Source organism: Momordica charantia (assembly GCF_013281855.1).
Source record: "Momordica charantia cultivar OHB3-1 chromosome 6 unlocalized genomic scaffold, Mcharantia_2.0 BLBB01000006.1, whole genome shotgun sequence".
Classification (NCBI taxonomy): Eukaryota; Viridiplantae; Streptophyta; class Magnoliopsida; order Cucurbitales; family Cucurbitaceae; genus Momordica; species Momordica charantia.
Window position 1 is genome coordinate 20,188,795 of NW_028275164.1, and position 22,385 is coordinate 20,211,179.

A 22,385-nucleotide genomic window follows, 5' to 3' on the forward strand; every position below is an offset into this window, starting at 1 on the left:
CCTCATTGATGCCGCTTGGGATTGTATCACTGCGTCGGTTCGGGCCATGTACTTCTTCATCATATTCTCAAGATTTGAGCTGTTATTTTGAACTGGTGAAGTCTGTGTTCTCTGATTGTACTGCTGTTGTGGCGGCGAGATGTATTGTTGTGTACGTGGAACATAGGGCTGTTTGTTCTGCTGGCTCTGCCCTTGATTATAACCGCTCGAACCTCCTTGACCTCCCCATGAGAAATTAGGGTGGTGCCTCCAACCTGGGTTGTAGGTGTTCGAATATGGGTTAAAGTTCCTATTGCTCCCATGTCCTACATAAAAAACAGAAGCAGGGTTATGTGGACAATTATCATAAATATGGTTTTCACTGCAAAATGAACAAATGAGATCGTTGACTTGGCAAACAGGGGCAGGAGTGCAAAAATCCGACTGCACAGGTTGTATCGGTGTGGCTAATGGATTTTTTATTCCCAATGCCATCTCTTTCAGCCTCTTGTTCATTGTAACCATCTCTTTTTGCATCGAGGTCGCAATGTCCAGAGCCAAAACTCCAGCTGGATCTTGCTTCTTTGGTGCTGCCCTAGATCTTTGCGAACACCATAGTTCGTTGTGTGAAGCTAAGTCATTTAGGATGTCAACTATCTCGTTGAATGTCTTCTTTGTAAAGGCTCCATTGGCAGCATTGTTTAGCATCATCTTAGTAGGATGATCTAAACCTCTAAAGAAATGTTCTATCTGGATGCATGCCGGCAAGCCATGGTTCGGACATTTCCTGATTAGTTCTTTAAATCTTTCCCATGCCTCGTGAACAGGTTCACGATCATACTGTCTAAAGGAGATGATCTCCTCTCTGATATCAGCGTGGCGAGTAGGTGGGAAGAATTTTGTTAAGAACTTCTCCACTAACGACCCCCACGTGGTGATGGATCCCGGTGGAAATGCATTGAGCCATGCTCTAGCTTGGTCCTTCAAAGAAAATGGAAACAGTGTTAGTCTCAGAGCATCGTCTGTTATACCAAGTAATTGAAATGCATTTGCAATTTGAATGAATGATTTCAGATGATCATGTGGATCCTCATGTTCCTGCCCTCCAAAATGTCCAATTGTCTGCAACATTTGGAACATCATTGGTTTAAGCTCAAAGTTTGCGTGGGCTGGAATAGGGTTGACTATCCCTGAATCAAAGTTCTGAAAAGTCGTGGCGGCATATTCTCGCATTGCCACGTCTCTGTTGTCCACCATCTGAATATGGTTGAATTCATCATTTCTTGCATGATCCCTCATATTACCGTTAACAGCAGGTGGATCAACCGGATCACGAGGTGGAATATCTGCCATTGATGTGCTCGTACTCTCTACCTCACTTTCAGGACTGATTTCACCTTCTCTCTCTTTTTGCTTTTCTAGTTGTTTTCGAAGTCTTTGCTCCTTTCGAGTTTTTCGAAGGGTCCGCTCAATCTCAGGGTCAAGGGGTAGAAGAAAAGATCTTGTGCTCATGTACTTTAACTTACCCTTGTGAGATAAACGACCAAAAAAATATAGAATAAAAACGATGGATGGAAATTACACCCAACAACAATTCACAAAAATAAAAACTAAAAGAATTTTAAAATAATTTTAAAACTAAAGTCCCCGGCAACGGCGCCAAAAACTTGACTGGGCGTTTTTGCTGAACGCACGCACTAAGCGTGGTAACAATTATATAGATGCAAGCGCACACCTATCAGAGTAATATAAAATGGATGGAGTATCCAAGTATCGATCCTCAAGGACTTCTAAATAATTTCCAAACTCTAAAGTTTTAAAGAACAGTGAATGTTGAAATGAGTGATTCTTGTAAAATGGGAAGTGGTCACAAATAATGGTTTTGGATTTGGGATTTGGACTTATAATGATAAAACCTAGCCCGAATTACTTCAAGTTAGCCAACAAAGAATCAAGAATATGCTAAGGACGTTATGCATTTTACTTTAGGAACCAACGACTACGCTTTTCACTTGACTTATGTCTAAGCAAGTTCAAAGTCCTAAGATATTCCCTAATATGTCTATTATGAGAGATATCTTAGTTTTAGGATGGAAATAGTCGCAACCTCGGGTTAAGGTCCTATGTCTAGGCTACTTAAGCGGAACCCTTATGTCTAAGGCGCTCCTCTCCTTGGTTTAACCACTCAACAATGCAAATAAGCAACCTTTTCAGTATTGACTTGTTAAGACTTACAGTGGCCTTCTCTAAATCCTAACTTTTGAGAGAACATGTTGAGCAATGAATGGAAAGCAAAAACACTACTTCTTAGCAATAACTCTTTTTAGAAATAAAAGGCTAACTATTCATAACCGGGCTAGAGACGGGAATTTAGAAATACATATTGAAGAAAATACAGCAAGTAGAGTGGTTGAAATTGAAATGCATGTGTGAAAAACAAAAGTTAACTAACGGAGAGTTTTTATCGGGATTGAGAGCTTCGCCCTTCTCTTTCAAGCAAGGGGGGTGTCACGTGCTCTTTCCTCCAAAAACACAACTCTCTTAACTAAAAATAAAGTAAAGGCAAAGGGAAGATAAGCAAAGTGCTGGATTTTTATAAATTTGAATAAGTAGAAAATAACTAAGTACAAATGGAAACAAAACAAAGCTCAATAACGGAATATAAAGTGCTTGGGATTTAAAACCAGAAGCAACTAATGAAAGAAACTCAAAAGTACTTAGAAAGAAATAAAGAAACACTAAAAATGATCAAGAGAAGGAAGCAAGGCTTGATGAATTTGGTGGAGAACTTGCTGGAAGTTATAGCTGTGCAGACTTGGTTAGGTAGGTCCTAAAACGATGGTGAATCACCCATTTCCAACTCTTTTGACTGACCAAATCGTGCTCAAACTGATAGTGGAACACTTCTTCTACACGTATGCATCGTTTGGAACCACCAAAACGCATTGGAAGACGCGTTTCATTAAGAGCAAAATTGGAAGAAAACCAGTTTTTCTGCAGGCACACAGGCGTCTGGCGCCTCCCATGTAGGTTTTTCCGTCTTTTTGCTTCTTTTGATTAATTTGCACTCCTAAATGGTCCTAAAATGTCATAAATACAATATAAGCCAACCACAAACCAGAATATATGAATTTTGCATGAATTGAAACTCAAACGACCGAGAAAAAGTCCGAAACAAAGTTAAAACATAGTAAAAACAGCATCTAAAACCTTCTTTTTACGCATGTAAACAAGCGTAATCATCAAACCAGGTTTGAGTTCAAAATTATTTGCATTAATGAGCAAATTGGTTATCCCAATATTGCCAAGGAAGTTTGGCTGACAATATTCTCTAAAAGCTTTCTGATCATGTGCCATTGAGGTTGTTGCAAAATTGGTTTAGGTGAAGGTTGAAAATCTCATGAATCAAATTAATCGTTGATATCTGCAACCTTTTCCCTTTTTTTCAATTCTTTTAAGCCTTTCTTGACCATTCTTCCATGACCTTAGGATCCCTCTCATTCGGATGTGGTATCGGTTAATTCATGTACCATTCCTCTCTACTCGGGTGTCACATGTATTCAATCAAGAAAATCGAACAATGAATCCATAAACGTCAATGACTACATCAATCCCTCTGACAAGGAAATTTAGCTACTCATGTTCATAATTAAACTGGCAATATAAAGAAAATAGATAGAGTGTGAATCCGTCGTGTTGATTGATCCTCCCCGACTGAATCTCCATGATCTATCTTCAAGACCCAACTATTACCTCGAAATATACTCCAATTTTCCCTTGCTTGATCCCCCATTTCAATTAATCACTGAGGTCTTATTTATAGAAATTTTTCGGACAGCGTCTCAATGTTGTACCCTAAATACTGGTAGAAACCAAATCTAGTATCGTAGCGTCGAGACGCTATAAAAAGCATTGAGAGGCTACGACGTGAAGTGTAAATTGTTTCGCTTCTCATCGTAGCATTGAGCCGCTCTAATGTAGCGTCTAAACGTTACCCCCTTGGGTCTTTTAGCTGCAAATTATGTTTTTGGGCCTTTTCAACTTTATCGGGCTATGATTTTTCATTAAATTTGATCAATTTGATGTCTTGATTCTTCCTGATACCTTATTTATACAAAATAACATTTATGCAGGTAAATTTATCAAAAAGAGATGGAAATTAACAATGATAAGAAAACAATAGCCAATTGGATCTAAGAACCCTTATGGTTATGCAAACCCCTAGATCACAAATGCTAAAACCCCAAATCAAGATGATTTCAACCCAAGGAAGAAGTTAGAACGGATTTACCTTGATGATCAATATAGAGAGTTGAGAAAACTTGTTTCTAAACTCAAGATTCGAACCACTCCACAAGATAGCTTGATCAAGGCTACTTGAATGATTCTAGCATGCAAATCTAACACCCAAGAATTGCAAAGAAAAACAATGATAAGCGCCAAGGTTGCTCGGGTTTACAAAGCTAGAGGTCCTTCTAGGATCCTTGCAAACATTCACAAAAACGACTAACTTACCCAATGATTCCAACCAAGAGTAAGGTTAGAAGATGAATCACTCTTAGATCGGACTTAGAATCTACGATGGTCACTACTAGATCTTAGGACGACTCACTCCAGAATTAGCTTGATCGAGACTAATCCAATGAATCGGTTTAACATGAAACCTAAAGCAAGATTTGAAAGAAGCAACACCAAATGTGTTAAGGAACAAAAGTTCTTGAATTCCAATATGTTTAATCTGCCAAAACAAGGTGATTACAAGCCTTTAAATAGGCCAAAGGGTCGTTCAACATGAGGAACACCAAAAGTCATTCAAATCCTATTTAATGCAAATTCTAGAAAATAAGACATGCAAATTAAAACATGATTGCACATCAAACTAGACAACTAAATGTGAATCCAAAAACGTAGAATTGCTTTAAATTGTCTTGGAAATCACATGTAGGAGGCGCTTTACGTTTGGATGAGATTTGACAAGCTTTGACCTTTAAGATGCTTCAAGCTTTCATGATCGGTGTGGATCACAAACTCTCTCGGCCACAAGTAGTGTTGCCATACCTGCAATGTACGAACTAAAGCAAACAATTCTTTATCATAGGTAGGATAGTTCAACGAAGCCCCATTTAATTTTTCACTAAAATACATTAAGGGCTTTCCATCTTGCATCAAAACAGCACCTATGCCCAAACCACTTGCATCACACTCGATTTCAAAACTTTTATCAAAGTTAGGCAAGACAAGTAATGGTGCATTGGTTAATTTTCCCTTAAGTTCATTGAAAGCTCTCTCTTGCATTTCCCCCCATTCAAAAACAACATTCTTTTTCACTAAGTCATTCAATGGTGCAGCTATGGTACTAAAGTCCTTTATAAACCTTCTATAGAAGCTAGCTAGACCATGAAAACTCCGAACCTCACTGACATTTTTTGGTGTTGGCCAATCCCTAATTGCCTTAACTTTCTCTTCATCAACTTCAATTCCATTTTTACCAACTATGAAGCCAAGAAAGTTAACATTTTCCATGCAAAAGCTACACTTATTAAAATTAGCATAAAGCCTCTGTTTTCTAAGTGTAATCAAAACGGATCTAACATGCTCTACAGGCTCAAGCAAATACTTTGAATAAATCAAAATATCATCAAAATACACAACAACATACTTCCCCAAGTATTCTCTCAAAACATGATTCATTAAGCGCATAAATGTACTAGGAGCATTAGTTAACCCAAAAGGCATAACAAGTCATTCATACAATCCAAATTTAGTTTTGAAAGCTGTTTTCCATTCATCTCCTACATGCATCCTAATTTGATGATATCCAGATTTCAAATCAATCTTTGTAAATAGACAAGAACCATGCAATTCATCAAGCATATCATCTAGCCTAGGAATAGGATGACGATACATTACGGTGATTTTATTGATGGCTCTGCAGTCCACACACATGCACCAAGTTCCATCCTTCTTTGGCACCAATATTACCGGTACAGATCATGGACTCAAACTTTCGCGAACATAGCCTTTCTCCATGAGCTTCTCCACTTGCCTTTGAATTTCCTTTGTCACAGTTGGATTTGCTCTATAAGCTGGCCTATTTGGAATGGTAGCCCCCGGTATGAAGTCTATTTAATGTTCAATACCTCTACTTGGAGGTAACCCTTTAGGTATATCTTCTTGGAACACGTCCTCAAATTCCTGCAAAAGAGGTTGAAACAAACTCGGCAAAGGCAAAAGGTTATCGTTAGAAGCCAAATACCCTTCTTTGTACATAAGTACGGATATGGGCTTTTGGGAAAACATTGCTCTTCTCACCTCTCCCACTCTAGCCAAACAACTGACTTTCTTTTCTTTTCTATCAATTTCATCTCTTTTTTCACTCTTTTCTCCACTTTTTCTTTCTCTCTCATTTTCCTCTATTTTTTCACCCATCTCATTCTTTTCTTTCAATTCTTTTTCTTCAAACTCTTTTCTTTTCTTCTCCAACATTAATTGATCAGCAAATACATCTTCTGAACGCAAAGATACAAGAGTTGTTTTTTTACCATCTTTTGCAAAAGAGTACCTATTCAAATAACCATCATAGATGACCTTCCTATCAAATTGCCAAGGTCGGCCAAGCAAGATGTCACCGGCATGCATAGGTAATACATCACATAAAATCTCATCTTTATACTTTCCTAAGGTAAAAGAAATTAAAGCTTGAGAAACAATTTTCATTGTTCCACTGTCGTTGAACCACTGAAGCTTGTAAGGTTTAGGATGGTGTTGAGTTGGAATTTGCAGCCTTTTGATCAAGAATATACTTACTACATTGGTGCAACTTCCACTGTCGATAACAAGACTACAAGGAGTCCCATTAACTAAACACCGTGTGTGGAATAGGTTGTCTCTTTGGTCATTAACATCATCCCCCTTAACTTGAGGATTTCCTATGATGGTTATAGTCTATCAAAATAAGTTTGTCTATCCACTTGATGAATTGCATTGTTCTTATCTATTTACAAAGATTGATTTGAAATCTGGATAAGGGGGATGATGTTATTGACCAAAGAGACAACCTATTCCACACACGGTGTTTTGTTAATGGGACTCCTTGTAGTCTTATTATCGACAGTGGAAGTTGCACCAATGTAGTAAGTACATTCTTGATCAAAAGGCTGCAAATTCCAACTCAACACCATCCTAAACCTTACAAGCTTCAGTGGCTCAACGATAGTGGAACAATGAAGGTTGTTTCTCAAGCTATAATTTCTTTTACCTTAGGCAAGTATAAAGATGAGATTTTATGTGATGTATTACCTATGCATGCCGGTGACATCTTGCTTGGCCGACCTTGGCAATTTGATAGGAAGGTCATCTATGATGGTTATTTGAATAAGTACTCTTTTACAAAAGATGGTAAAAAGACAACTCTTGTACCTTTGCGTTCGGAAGATGTATTTGCTGATCAATTAAAGTTGGAGAAGAAAAGAAAAGAGTTTGAAGAAAAAGAATTGAAATAAAAGAATGAGATGGGTGAAAAAATAGAGGAAAATGAGAGACAAAGAAAAAGTGGAGAAGAGAGTGAAAAAGAAGATGAAATTGATAGAAAAGAAAAGAAAGTCAGTTGTTTGGCTAGAGTGGGAGAGGTGAGAAGAGCAATGTTTTCCCAAAAGCCCATATCCGTACTTATGTACAAAGAAGGGTATTTGGCTTCTAACGATAACCTTTTGCCTTTGCCGAGTTTGTTTCAACCTCTTTTGCAAGAATTTGAGGACGTGTTCCAAGAAGATATACCTAAAGGGTTACCTCCAATTAGAGGTATTGAACATCAAATAGACTTCATACCGGAGGCTACCATTCCAAATAGGCCAGCTTATAGAGCAAATCCAACTTAGACAAAGGAAATTCAAAGGCAAGTGGAGGAGCTCATGGAGAAAGGCTATGTTCGCGAAAGTTTGAGTCCATGTTCTGTACCGGTCATATTGGTGCCAAAGAAGGATGGAACTTGGCGCATGTGTGTGGACTGCAGAGCCATCAATAAAATCACCGTAATGTATCATCATCCTATTCCTAGGCTAGATGATATGCTTGATGAATTACATGGTTCTTGTATATTTACAAAGATTGATTTGAAATCTGGATATCATCAAATTAGGATGCATGTAGGAGATAAATGAAAAACAGCTTTCAAAACTAAATTTGGATTGTACGAATGGCTTGTTATGCCTTTTGGGTTAACTAATGCTCCTAGTACATTTATGCGCTTAATGAATCATGTTTTGAGAGAATACTTGGGGAAATATGTTGTTGTGTATTTTGATGATATTTTGATTTATTCAAAGAATTTGCTTGAGCATGTAGAGCATGTTAGATTCGTTTTGATTACACTTAGAAAAGAGGGGCTTTATGCTAATTTTAATAAGTGTAGCTTTTGCATGGAAAAGGTTAACTTTCTTGGCTTCATAGTTGGTAAAAATGGAGTTGAAGTTGATAAAGAGAAACTTAAGGCAATTAGGGATTGGCCAACACCAAAAAATGTCAGTGTGGTTCGGAGTTTTCATGGTCTAGCTAGCTTCTATAGAAGGTTTATAAAGGACTTTAGTACCATAGCTGCAGCATTGAATGACTTAGTGAAAAATAATGTTGTTTTTGAATGGGGGGAAATGCAAGAGAGAGCTTTCAATGATCTTAAGGGAAAATTAACCAATGCACCATTACTTGTCTTGCCTAACTTTGATAAAACTTTTGAGATCGAGTGTGATGCAAGTGGTTTGGGCATAGGTGCTGTTTTGATGCAAGATGGAAAGCCCTTAATGTATTTTAGTGAAAAACTAAATGGGGCTTCGTTGAACTATCCTACCTATGATAAATAATTTTTTGCTTTAGTTCGTACATTTCAAGTATGGCAACACTACTTGTGGCCGAGAGAGTTTGTGATCCACACCGATCATGAAAGCTTGAAGCATCTTAAAGGTCAAAGCAAGCTAAATCGTAGGCATGCAAAGTGGGTAGATTTTATTGAAACATTCCCTTATGTTATCAAATATAAGCAAGGTAAGGACAATGTGGTTGCTGATGCATTATCAAGAAGGTACAATCTCTTTACTTCTCTTAGTGCAAAAATTCTTGGATTTGAGCATATTAAGGAGTTATATAGAGATGACCATGACTTTGGCACTATTTATGCATCTTGTCTTGGTGGGAAAGCTGTGGATGATTATTATGTGTTTCATGACTTTTTGTTTTAAAAAAGTAAGCTTTGTTTTCCTAAATGTTCTATAAGTGATTTGCTTGTGAAAGAAGCCCATGAGGGTGGATTGATGGGACATTTTGGGATTCATAAAACTTATGATATATTGCATGAACACTTCTTTTGGCCTAAGATGAAACATGATGGGCATAAGGTTTGTAGCTAATGTTTTAAATGTAAATCGGCTAAGTCTAGATCACAACCAAATGGTTTGTATACTCCCTTGAATGTACCTCATGAACCTTGGACTAATATATCTATGGATGTCGTTCTTGGTTTGCCTCAAACTAAAAAGGGTAGAGATAGTATTTTTGTTGTGGTGGATAGATTTACTAAAATGACTCACTTCATAGCATGTAACAAGACAGATGATGCAAAGCATGTGGCTGACTTATTCTTTAGGGAGGTGGTAAGGTTGCATGGCATTCCTAGAACTATTGTTAGTGATAGGGATGTTAAATTTTTAAGCCACTTTTGGAAGGTGTTGTGGGGTAAGTTGGGTACTAAATTGTTGTTCTCAACTACATGTCATCCTCAAACTGATGGCCAAACCGAGGTGGTTAATAGAACATTGGGAGCATTACTTAGGACTATTATTTCTAAGAATATTAACTCTTGGGAAGAAAGTTTGCCATTTGTAGAGTTTGCATATAACAGGGCAATTCATCGTACCATACATTGTTCTCCTTTTGAGGTTGTTTATGGATTCAATCCACTTACACCCCTTGATTTGCTTCCTATTCCATCTAATGAATTTGTGAGTGATGCAGCCACAAGTAAGGCTGATTTGATCAAAACCTTACACAAAGAGGTCAAGGAGAGGATTGAAAAACAGAATTCGAAAGTTGCTTCACATATTAACAAAGGACGGAAAGAACTGATTTTTCAACCGGGTGATTGGGTTTGGATACATTTTCCCACGGAGCGCTTTCCCTCGAAACAGAAGACAAAGTTACATCCACGAGGGGCTGGTCCTTATCAAGTTTTTGAAAAAATTAACAATAATGCATACAAGATTGATCTTCCAAGTGACTTTTCAGTATGTTCTACTTTCAATGTTGTTGATTTGAGTCCTTTTGATGTAGGTGATGACTTATCTGATTCGAGGACGAATCCTGTTGAAGAGGGGGAAGATGATAAGAATCATGGTGTTCCACACGTCTCCACTGGACCTATTACACGAGCCAAGGCTAAGAAGCTTCAACAAGCATTCCTTATTCACGTACAAAATTGGATAGGCTCAGTTCAACCTTTATTTCAGATGCTGCAAAATAATCCAAGAGAGGACGATGTTGTGAAGGTCAACGTTTGCAAGATTGACGTTGTGCTAACATTTTAAAGATTCATTTGTTGTTTCTAAGTCATCAAATTTTGCTTGTAATTTTTGAGTTCTTGGTCTTCCAAATTATGGTTTCAACTTTAGAGTTCAATTCTGGGAAGTTATTAAGTAGACCAATTGTGGTCATTACTACTTATGGGTTTTATTTTGGAAAGTGAAGGGTTGGGGGTTCACTCATATAATGGCTACAAAAAGCCTCATCCATGTTATGTAAAAGGCAGATTTTAGCTGAATGAAACTTGATCTCTCAAGAGACATTTTCTTTAGAAATCCCTTTGCCATTTCTAAGGTTTCTTGCAATTCTTGTGATAGATTGCATTTTGAGCCATTCAATCCAGCCTTGATCAAGTTTTATTGTGGAATGACTCATTCTAGAACAAGATTTCCATTCTTGCTTCTAGATCTTTGATCATAGAGGTAATCAATTTCTAGCCTTTCTCTTGGTTGATTCTAACTTGTTTAAGGAGGTGTTAATTTCTTTGATTCAAGGGTTCTTGCTCAACAAAAGCTTGAATCATTGGGTTAAGGATTAGGATTGCCTTATCATTTGATGATAAGAATCTTGGTGTTCCGCACATCTCCACTGGATCTATTACACGAGCCAAGACTAAGAAGCTTCAACAAGCATTCCTTATTCACGTACAAAATTGGATAGGCTCAGTTCAACCTTTATTTCAGATGCTGCAAAATAATCCAAGAGAGGACAATGTTGTGAAGGTCAACGTTTGCAAGATTGACGTTGTGCTGACATTTTACAGATTCATTTGTTGTTTCTAAGTCATCAAACTTTGCTTGTAATTTTTGAGTTCTTGGTCTTCCAAATTATGGTTTCAACTTTAGAGTTCAATTCTGGGAAGTTATTAAGTAGACCAATTGTGGTCATTACTACTTATGGGTTTTATTTTGGAAAGTGAAGGGTTGGGGGTTTCACTCATATAATGGCTATAAAAAGCCTCATCCAAGCTATGTAAAAGGCAGATTTTAGAGGAATGAAATTTGATCTCTCAAGAGACATTTTCTTTAGAAATCCCATTGCCATTTCTAAGGTTTCTTGCAATTCTTGTAATAGATTGCATTTTGAGCCATTCAATCCAGCCTTGATCAAGTTTGATTGTGGAATGACTCATTCTAGAACAAGATTTCCATTCTTGCTTCTAGATCTTTGATCATAGAGGTAATCAATTTCTAGCCTTTCTCTTGGTTGATTCTAACTTGTTTAAGGAGGTGTTAATTTCTTTGATTCAAGGGTTCTTGCTCAACAAAAGCTTGGATCATTCGGCTGAGCATTAGGATTGCCTTATCATTTGGTATCAGGGCATAGGTTGCATCTTTGTTGCCTACTCTAGAATTGATTCTATACTTCATTTCAATTGTTTCGTGTTGATTTCTTGAAAAAAAAAACAAAAAAGCAATTATCCAGAAGTTGTTCAAGTAGTGTTCTTGTGTTGTTCATTCATATTTCTCTCCAATTAATTTCAAATTGCACGAAACTTTGTTGTTCATTGATAATTATAATCAAATCTTGTTGTGACTGTCCAAATTCGTAACTGCAGCATTTAATGATTCTAATGCCTATTGAAACTCCTTGATAACGTTCGAATTTAATTGTTTCTTCTGAAGTGAAACGTTAGATCTGAATGTTACCTTTCAAAGTTAAGAAGACCATTTAGTCAAAATCATAAAGTAATATATTGATTTTTGGAATTCCATCTCTGTGTGCAATTTTAACGGAAAAATCATGTTTTGCTTCAATACTTTATTCTTTTCTGAATTGAAGGAATTTGTCATTCAAATTTATTCTCTTTGCTTCATAAAGACTAATTCCATCATATTTAGGGCTGTCTCTTTATTTGTGTGGCGCATATCTCTGAATTTCGTAGAAGTCATCCTATCGTTGTTTTCTTTGTTCCAGTTGAGATTTCATAATTATCTTGTCTTGGCTGTTTTGTAATGTTCACTATTACAAGAATTACTTGGACCACAAGTTAGCTTACCCAATATCAACATTTAGTCACTTTCCCAAATAGCCTACCTTTGTGTGTGATAGACACGAGTGTTCCGAGTGAAAATCAGTGAGTTGAGTGTGTGAGGTCCTAAACATATTTAACTACTATTTGTAACGTCATGAATCCAGATGGGGGAAATGGAGCGGATATTAGTGAAGCTAGGTGGAGAGAAGCACAAACAGGGGCCATTACTCGTTTAAACCAAGTAATTAGTACCTTGGCAGACCGGATGGAGCGAATTGAAGTAGATTTAGGAAATCCTCAGGGAAGGGAAGTTAATGAAGGAGTTGAAAATGAAGAAGAAGATGACAATGTAACCCTTTTAGCCGGGCACAATCCAAGGGGAGTAAGAGGTGCAGGCCGGGGGAGAGGAAGGGGAAGAAGAGTGGGAAGAGAAATGTTACCACTAAGAAGGGTTGATAGGGAGTACCAATATGAAAGGGAAGAGAGAGGGGCCGGGGGAGTGAAGCTTAAAATTCCATCCTTTCATGGGAGATCAGATCCGGAGGAGTATTTGCAATATGAAAGCAAAATCGAGCATGTATTTAATTGCAACAATTTTAGTGAGGAAAGAAAGTTGAAACTTGCAGTGGCTGAATTTTGTGATTATTCCAATATTTGGTGGACATCTTTGAACTCATAATGGAGGAGAAACTATGAAGAACCAATTGAAACTTGGGAGGAATTAAAGGCCTTAATGAGGAAGAGGTACATTCCTAAGCATTATTCTCGAGAAGTCAAGCAAAAGCTCTATGCGTTGCAACAAGGATCCAAAAGTGTAGAAGACTATTACAAAGAAATGGAGGCCCTTATGAATAGAGCTGGAATTGATGAAGATGCGGAGGATACAGTGGCTAGGTTCCTTGGCGGGTTGAATCGACCATTGGCTCATCAAGTGGATAGACAAACTTATTTTGATATGAAAGAGTTGTTACACCCTGCTGTCAAAATTGAAGGCCAATTAGCATGGGAGAAGGAGAACTCCAAGAGGTATACTTCTTCTAAGTCAACTTCTTTTTCTACTAATACTTGGAAAAAGAATGCAGATTTCAAACCTAGAGGAAAGTATGAGCTTGATAAAAAGGACAAGCCTGAGAGCTCCAAGGGCAAGAAAAAAAGTGGAGGGATCTAAAGAGGTTCGAGAGAGAAACAGGGACATCAAATGTCGGAAATGTCAAGGGATTGGTCATATTAGCCGTGATTCTCCAAACAAGGGAGTCATGATCATTAAGAATGGAAAAGTTGTTACGGATGATTAGGAAAGTGACCAAGATGAGCTAATTGAAGAAAAGCTCCAGGAAGATGAGGAGGAATTGGAAGATGGCAGTCATTTGGCACTTGTTACAAGGAGACTTCTTAACACTCAAGTTAAGGGGGATGATGTTAATGACCAAAGAGACAACCTATTCCACACACGGTGTTTAGTTAATGGGACTCCTTGTAGTCTTGTTATCGACAGTGGAAGTTGCACCAATATAGTAGTACATTCTTGATCAAAAGGCTGCAAATTCCAACTCAACACCATCCTAAACCTTACAAGCTTCAGTGGCTCAGTGGAACAATGAAGGTTGTTTCTCAAGCTTTAATTTCTTTTACCTTAGGAAAGTATAAAGATGAGATTTTATGTGATGTATTACCTATGCATGCCAGTGACATCTTGCTTGGCCGACCTTGGCAATTTGATAGGAAGGTCATCTATGATGGTTATTTGAATAGGTACTCTTTTACAAAAGATGGTAAATAGACAACTCTTGTACCTTTGCGTTCGGAAGATGTATTTGCTGATCAATTAAAGTTGGAGAAGAAAAGAAAAGAGTTTGAAGAAAAGAATTGAAATAAAAGAATGAGATGGGTGAAAAAATAGAGGAAAATGAGAGACAAAGAAAAAGTGGAGAAAAGAGTGAAAAAAGAGTGAAATTGATAGAAAAGAAAAGAAAGTCGGTTGTTTGGCTAGAGTGGGAGAGGTGAGAAGAGCAATGTTTTCCCAAAAGCCCATATCCGTACTTATGTACAAAGAAGGGTATTTGGCTTCTAACGATAACCTTTTGCCTTTGCCGAGTTTGTTTCAACCTCTTTTGCAGGAATTTGAGGACGTGTTCCAAGAAGATATACCTAAAGGGTTACCTCCAATTAGAGGTATTGAACATCAAATAGACTTCATACCGGGGGCTACCATTCCAAATAGGCCAGTTTATAAAGCAAATCCAACTGAGACAAAGGAAATTCAAAGGCAAGTGGAGGAGCTCATGGAGAAAGGCTATGTTCGCGAAAGTTTGAGTCCATGTTCTGTACCGGTCATATTGGTGCCAAAGAAGGATGGAACTTGGCGCATGTGTGTGGACTGCAGAGCCATCAATAAAATCACTGTAAAGTATCGTCATCCTATTCCTAGGCTAGATGATATGCTTGATGAATTGCATGGTTCTTGTCTATTTACAAAGATTGATTTGAAATCTGGATATCATTAAATTAGGAAGCATGTAGAAGATGAATGGAAAACAACTTTCAAAACTAAATTTGGATTGTACGAATGGCTTGTTATGCCTTTTGGGTTAACTAATGCTCCTAGTACATTTATGCGCTTAATGAATCATGTTTTGAGAGAATACTTGGGGAAGTATGTTGTTGAGTATTTTGATGATATTTTGATTTATTCAAAGAATTTGCTTGAGCATGTAGAGCATGTTAGATCCGTTTTGATTACACTTAGAAAAGAGAGGCTTTATGCTAATTTTAATAAGTGTAGCTTTTGCATGGAAAATGTTAACTTTCTTGGCTTCATAGTTGGTAAAAATGGAGTTGAAGTTGATGAAGAGAAAGTTAAGGCAATTAGGGATTGGCCAACACAAAAAAATGTCAGTGAGGTTCGGAATCACTCGGTTGAAAAATCAGTTCTTTCTGTCCTTTGTTAATACATGAAGCAACTTTCGAATTCTGTTTTTCAATTCGCTCCATCCGGTCTGCCAAGGTACTAATTACTTGGTTTAAACGAGTAATGGCCCCTGTTTCTGCTTCTCTCCACCTAGCTTGACTAATATCCGCTCCATTTCCCCCATCTGGATTCATGACGTTACAAACAGTAGTTAAATATGTTTAGGACCTCACACACTCACCTCACTGATTTTCACTCGGAACACTCGTGTCTATCACACACAACGGTAGGCTATTTGGGAAAGTGACTAAATGTTGATATTGGGTAGGCTAACTTGTGGTCCAAGCAATTCTTTTAATAGTGAACATTACAAAACAGCCAAGACAAGATAATTATGAAATCTCAACTACAACAAAGAAAACAACGATAGGATGCCTTCTACGAAATTCAGAGATATGCGCCACACAAATAAAGAGACAGCCCTAAATATGATGGAATTAGTTTTTATGAAGCAAAGAGAATAAATTTGAATGACAAACTCCTTCAATTCGGAAAAGAATAAAGAATCGAAGCAAAGGAGGATTTTTTTCGTTAAAATTGCACACAGAGACGGAATTCCAAAAATCAATATATTACTTTATGATTTTGACTAAATGGTCTTCTTAACTTTGAAAGGTAACATTCAGATCTAACGTTTCACTTCAGAAGAAACAATTAAATTCGAACGTTATCAAGGAGTTTCAGTAGGCATTACAATCATTAAATGCTACCGTTACGAATTTGGACAGTCACAACAAGATTTGATTATAACTATCAATGAACAACAAAGTTTCGTGCAATTTGAAATTGATTGGAGAGAAATATGAATGAACAACACAAGAACACTACTTGAACAACTTCTGGATAATACTTTTTTTGTTTTTTTTTCAAGAAATCAACACGAAACTATTGAAATGAAAGATAGAATCAATTCTAGAGTAGGCAACAAAGATGAAACCTATGCCCTGATACAAAATGATAAGGCAATCCTAATTCTCAGCCCAATGATCCAAGCTTTTGTTGAGCAAGAACCCTTGAATCAAAGAAATTAACACCTCCTTAAACAAGTTAGAATCAACCAAGAGAAAGGCTAGAAATTGATTACCTCTATGATCAAAGATCTAGAAGCAAGAATGGAAATCTTGTTCTAGAATGAGTCATTCCACAATCAAACTTGATCAAGGTTGGATTGAATGGCTCAAAATGCAATCTATCACAAGAATTGCAAGAAACCTTAGAAATGGCAATGAGATTTCTAAAGAAAATGTCTCTTGAGAGATCAAATTTCATTCCTCTAAAATCTGCCTTTTACATAACTTGGATGGGGCTTTTTATAGCCATTATATGAGTGAAACCCCCAACCCTTCACTTTCCAAAATAAAACTCATAAGTAGTAATGACCACAATTGGTCTACTTAATAACTTCCCATAATTGAACTCTAAAGTTGAAACCATAATTTGGAAGACCAAAAACTCAAAAATTACAAGCAAAGTTTGATGACTTAGAAACAACAAATGAATCTTTAAAATGTTGGCACAACGTTAATCTTGCAAACGTTGACCTTCACAACATCGTCCTCTCTTGGATTATTTTGTAGCATCTGAAATAAAGGTTGAACTGAGCCTATCCAATTTTGTACGTGAATAAGGAATGCTTGTTGAAGCTTCTTAGCCTTGGCTCGTGTAATAGGTCCAGTGGAGACGTGCGGAACACCATGATTCTTATCATCAAATGATAAGGCAATCCCAATTCTCAGCCCAATGATCCAAGCTTTTGTTGAGCAAGAACCCTTGAATCAAAGAAATTAACACCTCCTTAAACTAGTTAGAATCAACCAAGAGAAAGGCTAGAAATTGATTACCTCTATGATCAAAGATCTAGAAGCAAGAATGGAGATCTTGTTCTAGAATGATTCATTCCACAATCAAACCTTATCAAGGCTGGATTGAATGGCTCAAAATGCAATCTATCACAAGAATTGCAAGAAACCTTAGAAATGGCAAAGGGATTTCTAAAGAAAATGTCTCTTGAGAGATCAAATTTCAATTAGCTAAAATCTGCCTTTTACATAGCTTGGATGAGGCTTTTTATAGTCATTATATGAGTGAAACCCCCAACCCTTCACTTTCCAAAATAAAACCCATAAGTAGTAATGACCACAATTGGTCTACTTAATAACTTCCCAGAATTGAACTCTAAAGTTGAAACCATAATTTGGAAGACCAAAAACTCAAAAATTACAAGCAAAGTTTGATGACTTAGAAACAACAAATGAATCTTTAAAATGTTGGCACAACGTCAATCTTGCAAACGTTGACCTTCACAACATCGTCTTCTCTTGGATTATTTTGCAGCATCTGAAATAAAGGTTGAACTGAGCCTATTCAATTTTTTACGTGAATAAGGAATGCTTGTTGAAGCTTCTTAGCCTTGGCTCGTGTAATAGGTCCAGTGGATACATGCGGAACACCATGATTCTTATCAGAAACTCTCCCAAGTGAGTATATTTCATAAAGCAAATGACATGCAACTTTTAGTTAGGTTTATTTTGTAACTTTTGTAACATATTGTACGAAGATTATTTTATTTAATATAAATATCATATTACATGTATACAAGTGTTGGATATGTTTCTGAATGTATTTTGACGAGAGACTGGTGGTCCTATATATATTATGTTTGAATATGTGTCATCTCGTATTTGAGGCGTGGTTTTAGGATATTTTAGCAGAGGTCATGTTGAAATTTTGACATTTTTTGTTTCACTTATGTTTGAAGAGAATTTAATCTTTATGGCCTATTGAGTTATGTAAATGAAGGTTGTTGTTTATAAGTCCACATGTGTTGAGTAAATTCTTGCATTCTTTTTAAACTATTGTGATTTGTGCATATGTTAAGAAAGGTGGAAAATTTTTTGGTTATTTATAGGTCCTATACATATTATGTTTAAATATATGTTATATGTTATCATATCTTAGGTGTGATTTACAATATTTTAGTAGAGGTCATGTTGAAATTCTGACATTTTTATTTTTGTTTGAGTTAGGTTCGATGAATGAGTATTAAATCCTTATTGTTTATTGTGTTTATCTAAAGAGGAGAGGGTTGTTGGTTACAAGTAACTATGTGTGAAAAATATTATTGAAATTTGTGCTTAGGTTGAGAAATAGGGAAAGATGGTTGGTTAGCCAACTGAGCAACCAACAATTATTTTATTAAATTATTAGCTAAACAATGACGGGCATTGCTTGACATTGAAAATAAACATTCAATGACGGATATTTAATGACTGACATTGTAGGCTACAATGACATTAGAATTGATATCAGGCAACAACTGACATCATAAGTGATTGTCATTGTAGGAAATAATGGCGTTCACCTCCAATGACGGGCTATCCGTCAGACATCAAAAGTTACATAGCACTCGAAACGATGTCGGACGCATATCCAATATCGTTTCCGTTCAATGACGGACATTGCCCGTCATTAAATCTCGATTTTGTACTAGAATGAATTAACTAAGCTCCAAAGAATGCACAAAAGCTACTTTTTTTAACCGTGTCGAACAAGGATTATCACATCCTTAAACTTAGTCTTTTACTTGTTCCTAAGCAAAAACAACAAACTCAATTCCAACAACCATCATTCAAAAAAGATGAATAAGACAACTTTAAGGAGAACTAGGCAATGGACTCATAAAATGGCTCAAAGAAGGATGTCAAAGCTAAATCCTTTACTATCAATCTTAATCCATTTTACCATAAAACTACTTTTGATGTGATCATAATGGACCAAGAGCTCCAAGAACCAACATACATCAACAAGGATGAAGTGTTAGAGGAAAGATCCCTTAAAAGAAGGAAGCTTCATTGGACCTACCAACATATTTTGTCCATTTTGAAGGTCCATGAATAACCATCAAGGGCTAAAAGGAAGAGAGAGACCAAGGAGAGGCCATGTGAATGGCCTAATCTCAAAGAAGGCACCACTGGTATTGTGCCTCCTACATCGCGCACACCGCGTGCAGCCCAGACCTTGCGCGTACCTCTGTACCACACATGCCCAACAACACCTACGCGTGCCTCCTATTGAGCGAGCCCCATGTCATGCACTCCTACAGCGCACGCCCTACCGCATACAGCCTGCCCCGCATGCCCCACGCCGCACACCAATCCTGTCGCTAACCTCACAAGGCAGCGCCCTTTTGCACCATTGCCCATGTATGCCTTCCGCCTAATGCCCTCGTGCACACCCTTGCCCAACACCTGTCTGCCGCCCACCGCATGCACCCACGCCAGCACCCTGCTTTCTGCCCACCTCTTACGCGTCCATGCTTTTGGCGCCAACATGTCTTGCCACCCACTCTTCATCAAATAAGGAATAGATTTTCCTTTATTTGATTTGGAAAATATTTTTTTAATTGTATTTGTTTTAGAATTAATTGGCATATTTTCATTATTTCTTTAGCATTTTAGGCCAGTCATATTTTTGAAATTTGGACAGATATTTTGTTTTTTATTTTAGATTTTAGGTTTATTTTTATTTAGCAAAATATCTTGTAAAAGTTTTTGACCTTAGCTTACAAAAAGGCGTCCATAGTTGAAAGAAGTTTTGAATATTCAAGTTGATTGAGGTTTCTCTACCCCTTTGTTATGCAAAACTCGCCCCTCTATTCCTTTATGTGGTTGAACTTAGGATACTATATTTTATTTACTCTCGAAGCATACTTGTTTGATTGGTCATCAAAGTTGTCGAGTATTTCTAGCCTTTGAGCATAGTAAGTCATTAGTCTGCTCAAGGTAATCGATTGCAAAGGTAATCCATCTAACCTTTTCCTTTCGGGTTGAACCATCTATACGATTGGATTCAAGTGGCTAGAGGCTCGAGTAATCCATGTGTTTGCGTTGTCCCGTATCAACTTTTGTTTCTAAATATGTCTAACTCCCCTCTATTGCTAACTCAAAAACTCTTTGACAGAATTTATACACTCCATTTTTGCCTAAAACTTCTAAATCACGAAGACTAGCAGACTTGCCTACTAGCCCCTGAGATTTCCAACATACTTTTTCGACTTTCCACTACTACATCTAGAGACCCCTTAGGTAGCAACCTAATCATAACATATCCATGGTGCGTTGTACGAAGTGATATTAGATTGTAAGGATACTACCCTCAAGATTGCTAACGCCACTCGACCTATGCTACATGAGTGTCTATAGTCGGACTCGCAAAAAATAAATACATCTTCTTTCCACTCGAGTTTGTTACTGCTCTAATTTCTCTTCTCACTTATTTTTAATCTTTTTCCCCACTCTATTTTTGTCACAAGCAAAAATTGGCTCTTTTTTTTACATGAATTTTTTTATTTTTTCATAACTCTTTTTCTGCTTACTCTTTTTGACCCTTTATTTGGAAAAAGTAAAAAGCATGAACTTTCTAGGAAATGAAAATAGTGTTTTCTTTCTAACAAAATAAATTGCTTAACCTCCCAAACTTAAGGGAGACAATGTTCTTGCTGGAAAAAGTTTTTTAAAGAATGCAAAATATTTTTAGCAATTAGGACAAGGACTTCCAATATAACATTGAAAAAGTTTTAGTTTAGAGTTTAGAGTGGCAGAAACTAATTTTATTAACAAAACAAAGTAGGAAACGGCTCATGGCTTGTTCGCGACAGTAGGAAATCTAACTAATACATATTCCTGAGTTTCATCATAGACATGAGACACAAACACAAAGCAATTCTTGAAGATGACTCATTGAAGAGGTGTATATGCTGATCTACAAAAAGATAGTCAAACAAATAAGTCTAACATCTGATTTTAATGATATCAAATAGGTCGCATACATTCAACTTCTTTTTTTACATATACTCACAGTAGTGCATAAAATCTAGCATGATTTCCTAACTAAACAACTATCCTAACAAATTTAAAGATGACACTACTAAACTAATAAAAGACTTCTACCTAACAGGAAAGAAAAAACAAAACAAAGTAACATGCTGTCACAAAAGAAACAAGAAGGGTTAGAAAACTCCCTCAATTTATCTAATAAGTAAAAAATATGATGCCCAGACAAACCGCTGGCTGCTTTTGCATAGCATATTTTGCAATTTGGTCAGTTCTTGGTCTTGAAATTTATTCAAAGGTAGAAGTTAAAACTAAATAAGGAAAAATGAAAATTAAAGTAATAAGGTCATTCAAACAACGAATGCAAAATTGGAGAAATAAAGTAAACAATCCAAAATAACTCCCTCTAGTAGTTCTCAAAACAAGGTGAGGGTTGCTGATTTACTGAAATCTCATCCTCATCAAGGTGGTTCTTTAAGGGATCGAATCCTACAGCCAAACACGTGAATGCTTGTGCTTCGATTTTGTTTTAGAAATACAACAAAGAAAAGACAAAGTCATTATTAAAAGGAAGTAGTGAATCATACCTTTGAAGACATTTCTTCAATGTAGACACCAACGCCACTACAAAGTCTTTCCCACTATCCTCTGGACGTTAAGAATAAATCTTCACCACTATCCTCTGGGCGTTAAGAACTCGGTTTTTAGGAACCCTTTTAAAACTGAGAGGGAGATTGAGAGATTTGAGAGAGAGGCTTTGTTTTAGAGTTTAAAAACTCAAAACCCCAACCAATACCAAAAGAGGAGTACCTTCCTTACAAAGGAAGGAATGGTGGGGGAAGTTTCAACTTCCCCACTCACCGTCTCCCCACTTCCCAACATAAATGGTAGGAAGTGGGAGAGGTTTTCTCCCTACCTACCGTGGGGAGTGGGAGAGATTTTCTCCCTCTTTTTCTCTTTTATTTAATTTAACAATTAAATTTAATTAAAACAATTTAATTAAATTAACAATTAATTATATCAATTTTAATTAATTACAAAAAGAATTATTTATTTAATTTAATTA

The 22,385-nt window shown here is 36.8% G+C and overlaps 1 long non-coding RNA gene and 1 other non-coding gene across 2 annotated transcripts; one reads left to right on the forward strand and one right to left on the reverse strand.

The window, feature by feature from the left end:
* Nucleotides 1-745: 745 nt before the first annotated feature.
* LOC148210891 (small nucleolar RNA R71) lies at nt 746-852 on the forward strand. Its single transcript, XR_015792105.1, has one exon. It is a non-coding gene; the product is annotated as a small nucleolar RNA R71 (small nucleolar RNA).
* Nucleotides 853-2,553: 1,701 nt separating this feature from the next.
* On the reverse strand, nt 2,554-22,203 carry LOC148210892 (uncharacterized). The gene is made up of 2 exons (XR_015791317.1): nt 21,907-22,203; nt 2,554-3,059 (listed from the first exon to the last, which is right to left on the reverse strand). It is a non-coding gene; the product is annotated as an uncharacterized LOC148210892 (long non-coding RNA).
* Nucleotides 22,204-22,385: the final 182 nt, after the last annotated feature.